The sequence below is a fragment of the Nuphar pumila genome, chromosome 7 (genome assembly GCF_984573655.1).
Source record: "Nuphar pumila chromosome 7, dmNupPumi1.hap1.1, whole genome shotgun sequence".
Lineage (NCBI taxonomy): Eukaryota > Viridiplantae > Streptophyta > Magnoliopsida > Nymphaeales > Nymphaeaceae > Nuphar > Nuphar pumila.
In genome coordinates, this window is record NC_143255.1 from 92,248,482 (window position 1) to 92,257,426 (window position 8,945).

Genomic DNA, 8,945 nt, shown 5'->3' on the forward strand with positions numbered 1-8,945 from the left:
GAGCTTCCACCTTGTGCATCTCATTTTTTTTTTGGAAAATGTATAAAGCACATAGGGTAAAGTTGTTTTGGCTTTCGTTTGACTTGTATCGTTCTTGTGTGTGTGTTCTAGAATGAATGGGGGTCACTCTAGCATGTACACACTCACCGAAGGTTTTACGCAAACGGGACTCATTTTTGGCATTTCCGGAATTATTGAATTCCGGAGTCATCTCTGCTAAAATGACCGTATCTCAACGGATACTGGTCAGATTTTCACGTTTTTGGACGTTTTGAAAAAGGGAGACGACGCTCTCCAACTTCATGTTGGCAGTTTAGGTTGGTTTGGTTTGTACATTTTTCAAAAAGCAACGTTTTAGCAGACTATCAAAATTTTTGTCAGTGGTCCAGGAAGTTTCAGACATTGTCTGGTAACCCTGCGATATCTCCCGGACCGCTGTCAAAAATCTGCATTTTTGGACTTTTCGAAAAGGTGAGATAGTGCTCTCCGATATTGATATTGATGTTTTCCTCTTATTCATTCTGCAAATACTTCAAAAAGTTATATTTTAGCATACTGTCGGGTTTTCCGTCAGTGGTCCAGGAAGTCCCGGACATTATCCGGTGATCTTGTGACACCTCCTGGACCTCTGATTGTATTTTCGTGTACTCAAACTTTTTAAAAAGGCGGGACAGTGTTCTACAACTTTCACGTTGGAAATTTTTCCTGTTCTGGTCTGCAAACCCTCCAAAACCCATGTTTTAGCATATTGTCGGAACTCTGTCAGCAGTCTAAGAGGTCCCAAACGCTGTCCGATATTTTTGCAGCACCTCCCAGACCGCTGACCGGATCTTGGTGATCTTGGTTTCTGTGTGAAGCTGATGAATAGCTCAACAACTTACGTGTTAAGCGCACTCTGTGATTCAGTGCGTAAGAACCCCAAATCTTGACATCTTTTGAGTATTTTCTGAGCAACATATATAACTATATAACTATAACTATATATATATATATATATATATATATATATATATATATATATATATATATATATATATATATATATATATTTTTTTTTTTTTTTTTGATGAGACCTCGTCGTGTCTCCGCCCATACCGCTGCAACCGTTTCGTTTGGCAGGGTGGTGTGACCCACCTAGGGGTCCAGACCCACCCAGGATGGCCTCCCTCAACCAAATGGGGAAGGGCACCCCACGGGTTGCCCTATTGACTCGAGTGATCGGGTGCGCACTGCACCCGAGTCACCTCTTTGCTAGCGCGTCCTTCGGATAACATCATAGCAGGCTGCAGCCTGCTAGGTACACCTGCCACCCAGACCCAACAGGGTCTGGTCCGATGTGGACCAGCCCAGCTGGCTGGTTTGGTCCAGCACCCCTAGCGACACCCCTTTCCCGCGCTTCTCTCGGAACCGGCAGCGGGTAGCCCTATCGGTCTGGACGCCTCATTGTGGGCTGCTGCCCCATTTGGGCAGTCCCAATCTGACGCATGGGTCAGACCTGGGGCAGTGTCAATTCTGGTCCTACAGACCAGACCTTCCAACTCCTCTGTTTTGAGCACCATAGCCGGCGTCGGGTGCTAAGTGCACCCGGGCGGCATTGCTAGCCACTAGGTGGCGATGGGTTGTGCTGCACCTAAGTTGCAGCGAGCCTTGTGGGCTCATTTTCAAGGCCGTGTCAGACCTATGGGTCCGGTATGAGAACCCAAAACACCAGCCGATGTATCTTTAGTTTTGCCGCCAATCCAAAATGTGCGGAAAGCGAGTAAGAAAAAAAAAGGAAGAAAGGCAAAAATAGAATTTTCGCGGCATGTGTGCGCTGTCCAAGCAGCCTCGTATCATACCCTTGGCACCAACGGTGCAAGGTATGGGACCACATTTATGGCCCTACGCATCGCGGTTAGCAGTTTTGACTCGTTGGCATGAGTTTCGCTGCTTTGGACTTACCTAGTGCGTGGTCGGTCTGGAGTAACCACCACGGCCTTCATTGCCCCCGTCTTGGCAGTATGGTGATGTATAGTGTGGCGAGCGGTATGCTGCCAACATAGCTATACACGATTCCCATGTACTGGGTTTTTCGATGTTCTCTTCAGAAAACCATCGTTTTGGCCTTTTTAAGTTCCATGAGTGTGATGACACATCGTGAATGTGCTAATGTAATTCCCATACGCATGGGATTACACTAAGACTCATTCTCAACACTCGTGGGAGTTGACCTCATGAATTCCTTAAGCGTGTGGCCTCGCTACGCGTGATGAGCCGACGTATGACGTATGAAACATGCATACTTGAAAATTTTGTAATCAAAGCCTTGGACACTCGTTGCACGTGCAATCATAATTGGATATGCATTTTGAGCCTCGTATTGCTCAAAATTACTAAAATGTGCCTTAGCATAAATATGTGTTTGTATTATTGCCTTCGCTTTGATAATTATGCTTAAGGCTTGAAAATGTGTGGCTTGTGAACGTTGGCACATCCTGGCACGTTATATTGTTTAGTGCGTACCTCGTATGGTACACTATCGCCTCATGCTCGAGACATCGAAATGCACTAAAAGGCATGCTATACACTTGATGTGACTCATGAACGAACTGAACACCATATAGGTATTGGTACAGAACCCCTGTTGAGGGTTGCGACTCGGCTGGAGTCTTTGGGCGATGGCCCCATGATCATGAGAGAGAGCTCACGTACTGTGATACCCTAGAAATGAAAATGAAGATGGTGTTAGATCGCTTTCACTGGCGATGTGCTCTTTTGTGGTTGTGTGAGGCCGAGCACGTGGATGAAATAGCTAAGACCCCGTTGTGTACCTCGTGGGGACCACGAGGCGTATATGTCTAAATACTTATGTGAAGTTAAATTCGTGCAAAGAGGCATGTGTTTGATACGCTTGCATTGACATACTTGTAAATATTGTAATGTGAGCGCTTGTTTATGGTTATGGTTGTCTGACCTCACTTGGCACTTGCACGTATCTACTCGTGAATAGAAATGAAACACGTAAATATTATCGATTGTGTTTGATAGTTGACTATGTACTCTTCGCATTTACGCATATTGACACAAACGGTTTATGGATCATATGTGACACATATGTATATGTGGTAATTCACCTCTTGGCATTACACTAATGCATGTTGCACACTATGTATCTGACTTGTCTCGACAAAGGTTTGGGATCAACCACCATGTTAGGGTGTTGGCACATTTCCTAACTAATATGGTTTAACTCCGTTGAGAGTTAAGCATGGGTGAGGGACCCATCACGTGAGTGAAGCTCACTTGTTTAAATATGTCACATCCCCTATTGTTAATGCATTCGCCTTCGTCGACACTGTACTTCTCTTGTTGTGCTTGAGTACGTAAATGTTGAGTGTGACCTTGATATTTCTGCTCTTGTTGCCTTGCGGGAAACACAAGGCCAGATGGGCCTAAGTACCTCGGAAGGAGGGATTGTGACTGGAGACGCCTAATTACAGCTAACTGTTGATTAATGAATGCGATGATTCCCATCATCATAATTGCTCCATTATTAAATTGATGTGATGCCCCAAACCCCAACCTTGTAAAACCTTTTATTTTTGAGCAAATTTTTTTTTACATAAGGATTTAAAACAAATAGCAGAAGTGCAAAGGGCTAAGCAAAAGCCGCAAGTCTGAGCGGGCCACAGTAAAAAATACAACCCACATGTTCATACCAAATACATACAATATGAGAGTTTTACAAATTGAGTCTTAAAAGACCTGTACAACCAGTCTCTCACAAAACGAGAGGAAAACTTCCCTCAAACCCCAAAACAAGACAAGGACTAAGATTTGCAGCTAAGTGTGGGTCTCAAGTTTTCAACCGTACACCGTCGCATCATTGTTGTGTCTACTTATCACCTGTATCCCCATAAAATGGGGTCAAAACTCTTGAGAGTTGGTGAAAAACAACAACATTGTATATCCATTTTATCAAGGAAAAGCACATATCATGAAACAGGTAAAGTGACAGATGTATGTGCAAGTGTCAGGTAAGTGCTCGTGCTAAAAGACTGTGCAACAACAGGTAAGTAACAAGTACTACAACTTGAGTAACAACACGAGAACTAAGCAACAAGGTACAACAACGAACAAAAGTAAGAACAGTACCAAGCTAACATCTACAATATGTCAGTCTGTTTGGTTAGTCATTATGTTTTTCTGATTACTCCTTCGGGTACGCGAAGGAACCTCACATTCTGTGAGACATGCACTCGGCGTCTGTTATTCAATTTCTAATGTGATAACCGGGGATGCTACAGACCGAGTAAACCACCTGCGTATAACGCGCAACTAGGAGAAACTTTTCGCAGAGGCAAATGATTGTAATCCATACTACTGCAGTAGTAGAGGTTCCTGAAAGGGATAACCTCGACCTCCCTAACTCTGAGTGACTTGAGGTCAAAGGATGCTACAGGTCCTCAAAAGAATGTGTCGTAGTAACGACGTGTCACTCAGAGTTGTACCATTCACCCTCTCCCTGGGTGACCATCTCGTGAATGGGGCGCGACATGTTTATCTTATTTAGGCTCATTCATCAAGTCATACCTCCTCTCGAGGTAGTGATGCCTTGTGGTCCCTGCGGGGTACGCAAACGAGGACTTAGCCTGCCCATTCACGTGCTCAGCCTCTCACGGCCACAAAAGCACATCGCATGTGAAGACGATTTCAACACCATTTTCATTTTATACCTAGGGTATCTCATCATGTGAGCACTCTCTCTCACAGACACGGGGCCATTGCCCGAAGACTCCAACCGAGTCCCAAACCTCAACAGGTAAAATTGTGTCATACCCTCATGGTGTTTCAGTTTCAAGTGTATGTCACGTCGAGCGTGAAGCACGGCTCTAGTGCATCGTATATTCATTAATATACGAATGTGAGCCAAACAAGTAGTACTCGACAAACCATAATTAGTGACATACATGTCAGGATGTGCCAAAGTGCATGTGCGAAATAGTAGAAGTTACAAAATCTCAGATTTGCTCAAGTATCAAGTAGTGAGCAACGATACTACAACATATTATTAAAATGGCACAATACACTATCCTTGAGCGATACGAGGCTCAAAAATACATATACATATGCTATTGTAAGTGCAAGAAGTGTTAAGAGCCTTGAATTCATATTTTCCCAAATACGCATATTTCAGACATCATACATCGGCTCAAAACGCGTAGCGAGGCCATTTGCTTAGAGAAATCATGATGTCAACACTCATGATTGTTGAGAAATGATTCTTAACATAATCCTATGTGTACGGGGATTACGTTAGCCCATTCATGATGTGTCGTCGTACTAGTGGAACTCAAAAAGGCCAAAATGATGGGTTTCTAATGAAAATGTTGAAAAACCCAATATGTGGGAATCGTGTAAAGCTATGTAAGCAGCGTACTGCTCGCCACACTATACCCTTTAATACTGCCACGACGAGGCAGCGAAGGCCACGGTGGTCATTCTGGACCGCCCATGCGATGTGCAAAAAAAAGTAAAACGGCAAAACAAGTGCCAAAAAGGCTAGTTGTGGCCTGCAAGGCCCTATAGGCAGTTCTGTACCTTGCACCATCGATGCCAAGTGTACTATACGGGGCTGTTTGGACAGCTCACACATGCCACAAAGATTCCATTTTTGGCTTTTCATCTTTTTGCTTTCGTACACGTATTTTCGTGCATTTTAAGTTGGCGGCGAGGTGGAATTCGCACAGGTAGGTGATTTGGGCCTTCGTACCAGACTCGTAGGTCTGCTACAGCCGTTAATACGAGCCTCACTAGGCTCTATGAACGAGGCTGCAGTGTGGGTGCAGCAGGACTCGGAACCACCTGATGGTTGGCTAAGTCGCTCGGGTGTGCTTAGCACCCGACGCCAACTGTGGGGCTCCAACCAGAATCTTTTGGGAGGTCTGGTCCGCTGAACCAGACCTGGCTCTACCCTTGGTCTGACCCATATGTCAGACTTGGGCTGCTAAGGTGGCAGCAGCCCGCAACGGGCCGCATGCAGCCTGCACCATGGGGTGCGGCTAAGGCGTAGGTTGAACGGCAAGCTGGCCAGCAACCAGCTGGTCTGGTCCACGTCAGACCAGACCCTGCTGGGTCTAAAAGGAAGCCTCCCCGGGTCTAGGGACTGCCGGCAGCGAGGTTGCAGCCTTCTGGCTGCTGGGGCATGCTCCAACGGGAAGGTGACCCGGGTGCAGTGTGCACCCGGTTACCCATACCCGTGTGGCGCCCTTCCCCACGTGATAGGGGGAGACCCTACGGGTGGGTCTGAACCCCGAGTCGGGTCAGACCACCCTGCCATACACAAAATTGCAGTGGTCTGGGCGGGACACAGCGAGTATATTTTTCCCCATTTTTTTTATAAGTATATATATATATAGTTATATATGTTGTTCAGAAAACACCCGAAAGATGTCCAGATTCAGGGTCCTTACGTACCGAATCAGCGAAGGTTATCAACACAAAACTTATAGATCTGTTCATCAGTTTTGCACAGAGATGAAGATCACCAAGATCCGGACAGCGGTCCGGGAGGTACCACAGGATTACTGGATAGTGTTCGGGACTTCCTGGACCACTGACGAAAACCCAACAATCTGATAAAACATGACTTTTTGAAGAGTTTTCAAAATGAATCAGAGGAAATCGTCAACGTCAAAGTCGTAGATAATTGTCTTACCTTTTCAAAAAGTCCAAGAATGCAAAATTCTAGCCATTGGTCTGGGAGGTATCGTAGGATTACCGGATGGTGTCCGGGGCTTCCTGGACCACTGATGGAAATCCGTGGAAGTCTGCTAAAAATAGGGATTTTTGATAAATTTGTAGATCGAGCCAGCAAAAACCGTCAACGTAAAAGTTGGAGAATGTTGTTTTCCCTTTCCGAAAAGTCCAAGATTGCCTCATTTGAACCAGTATCCTGTGAGATACAATCTTTTTAGTAGAGAGAACTCTGGAGTTCCAGAATTTCGGAAATGCCAAAACACAACTTTTTTTGCGTAAAATGTTCGGTGTGTGTGTGCGCATGCTAGAGTGACATCTCAACCCTTCTAGAACACACACATGAGCTTCATGACTTAAAAGAAAACCTGAAACAAGATTTACCCTATACGTTACATGCATTTTCCAAAGAAAAAGGAAGATACAAGGTGGCGGTTCTTCACCTTGGGGTTTTCCAGCGCGGGAACGGAAATGGATCCGGTTGGTGGTGCTGGAGCTCACCACACTTGCTCCCACGTGCCTCACTTGCACACTCCCACAGCCTCACACACCTCTCTCTCTCTCTTCACCCACTCACCCTTAGAGAAAATAGAGAAGATAGATGGGGGAGGAGAAGAGAAAATGACTTTCTCTCTCCTCGCCCCCTCTTTATAAGCCCTCCATTGAGATGGAGGGCTGAGATTAGAGAGGAGGAGGATGGAGGGTCCTCCCCTCTCTCTCAAGCCCTTCTAGGCTAGGTCCAAGGGGTTGACCCCCTTCATAATGGACCTAGTTCAAGGGTCTACAACCCTTGAGCCTAGCCCTCAACTACTCTCCCTAATTTAGGGAGAGTGTGTCTCCCCTTTTTGACCCATGGGTCAAAGCTTTAAAATGCTATATTTTTTATTTATTTTTTAATTAGATGGCTGGGACTACACCCCTAAGGGGCGTCCAACTTATGGGGGTTATGCCACCCACTTGCTTAAATTCCAAAAGAGAGCCTCCATTTTGAAAATTTTCAAACTTTTCAAAAATGCCTACTAAATGCCTTCTTTTTAAAAATCGTATTATTTTTTTTTTTGAATGGTAGCATGGGCTAAGCTCATGCTCACGTGGACCCCATGATAACCACCTTTTCCAAATTCCAAATCAAATTTTTTTTTGAAATTTTGAAAAAACCTCATTTACTTTTACAAAATTCCAATCTTAGTTATTTTAAAAACCTTGGTTAATTTTCATTTAAAAGCTAGGTTTCAATAGTTTAAATATTTCATTTAAAACTTTACAATTTATGAATTAAAACCTAAGTTTCAAATTTATTCATTTAGATTTTCGATTCCAACCAAATTCGCTCTTGTCACGACTGGTATCTTGTCGATACTCGTTTACCGATAATTCTCATGCAATAAATTTTTTTTTCCGTTTAGGTTCCAATTTCGGGGCATGACTAATTAGATGTATTACAAATCGAATTTAGGAATATCGGAGGTTAATTTTTCACGGTTTGCCCTTAATCGCCTCATATATCACAATTATGCGATTTAGGACCTCGTATAATTAATAGTGCATACGTACAAATATGCTACTTCACACGAATTTCTCATAATATATCGAAAATTCTATATTACAAAATTACACTATATAATACAATATTTCAGAAATTTCGTAGGCCTTACAATTGTTTTACTGCTTAAATGCCTGAATATCTTTGTGTACATTTGCATTGGGCACATGGTTTACCCCTGACACTTGATCTGTCCCATAAGTACAAAAGGGGACTTGAAGCACATTGTAGAAATATATATGCCTGTCTTCGAGACTGGACTGAATTCTAGAAACTCCGTGGCGATTTTATGTGGGCAATGGACCCATTTCGTGAGTTGAGCTCACTTGCATTAAAAACATGTGGTTACACGTATCTTCCTTCGTATTATATCCTGTGTGCTTGGATATATAATTGATGAAACATTCATCATTGCCCTCGAACGCAAATGCTAATTCCATAATCCTGCTAATCGTGTGATCATGATAGTACTGCTTATCTTGGATCATGATGCTTGAATTGTATCTTCCTTGTTCACTTACTTAGAGGTTTGATATTATTTGTCTAAGTGTAATAATGCTTAACATTATCGCTTATCACTTAGCGTTATCTTTACTTCATTGCTGGTGTTATTACTATGCTTGTACTTGTCTTGCTCGTAATTCCTTAGCTACTTCTTGTTCAGCAG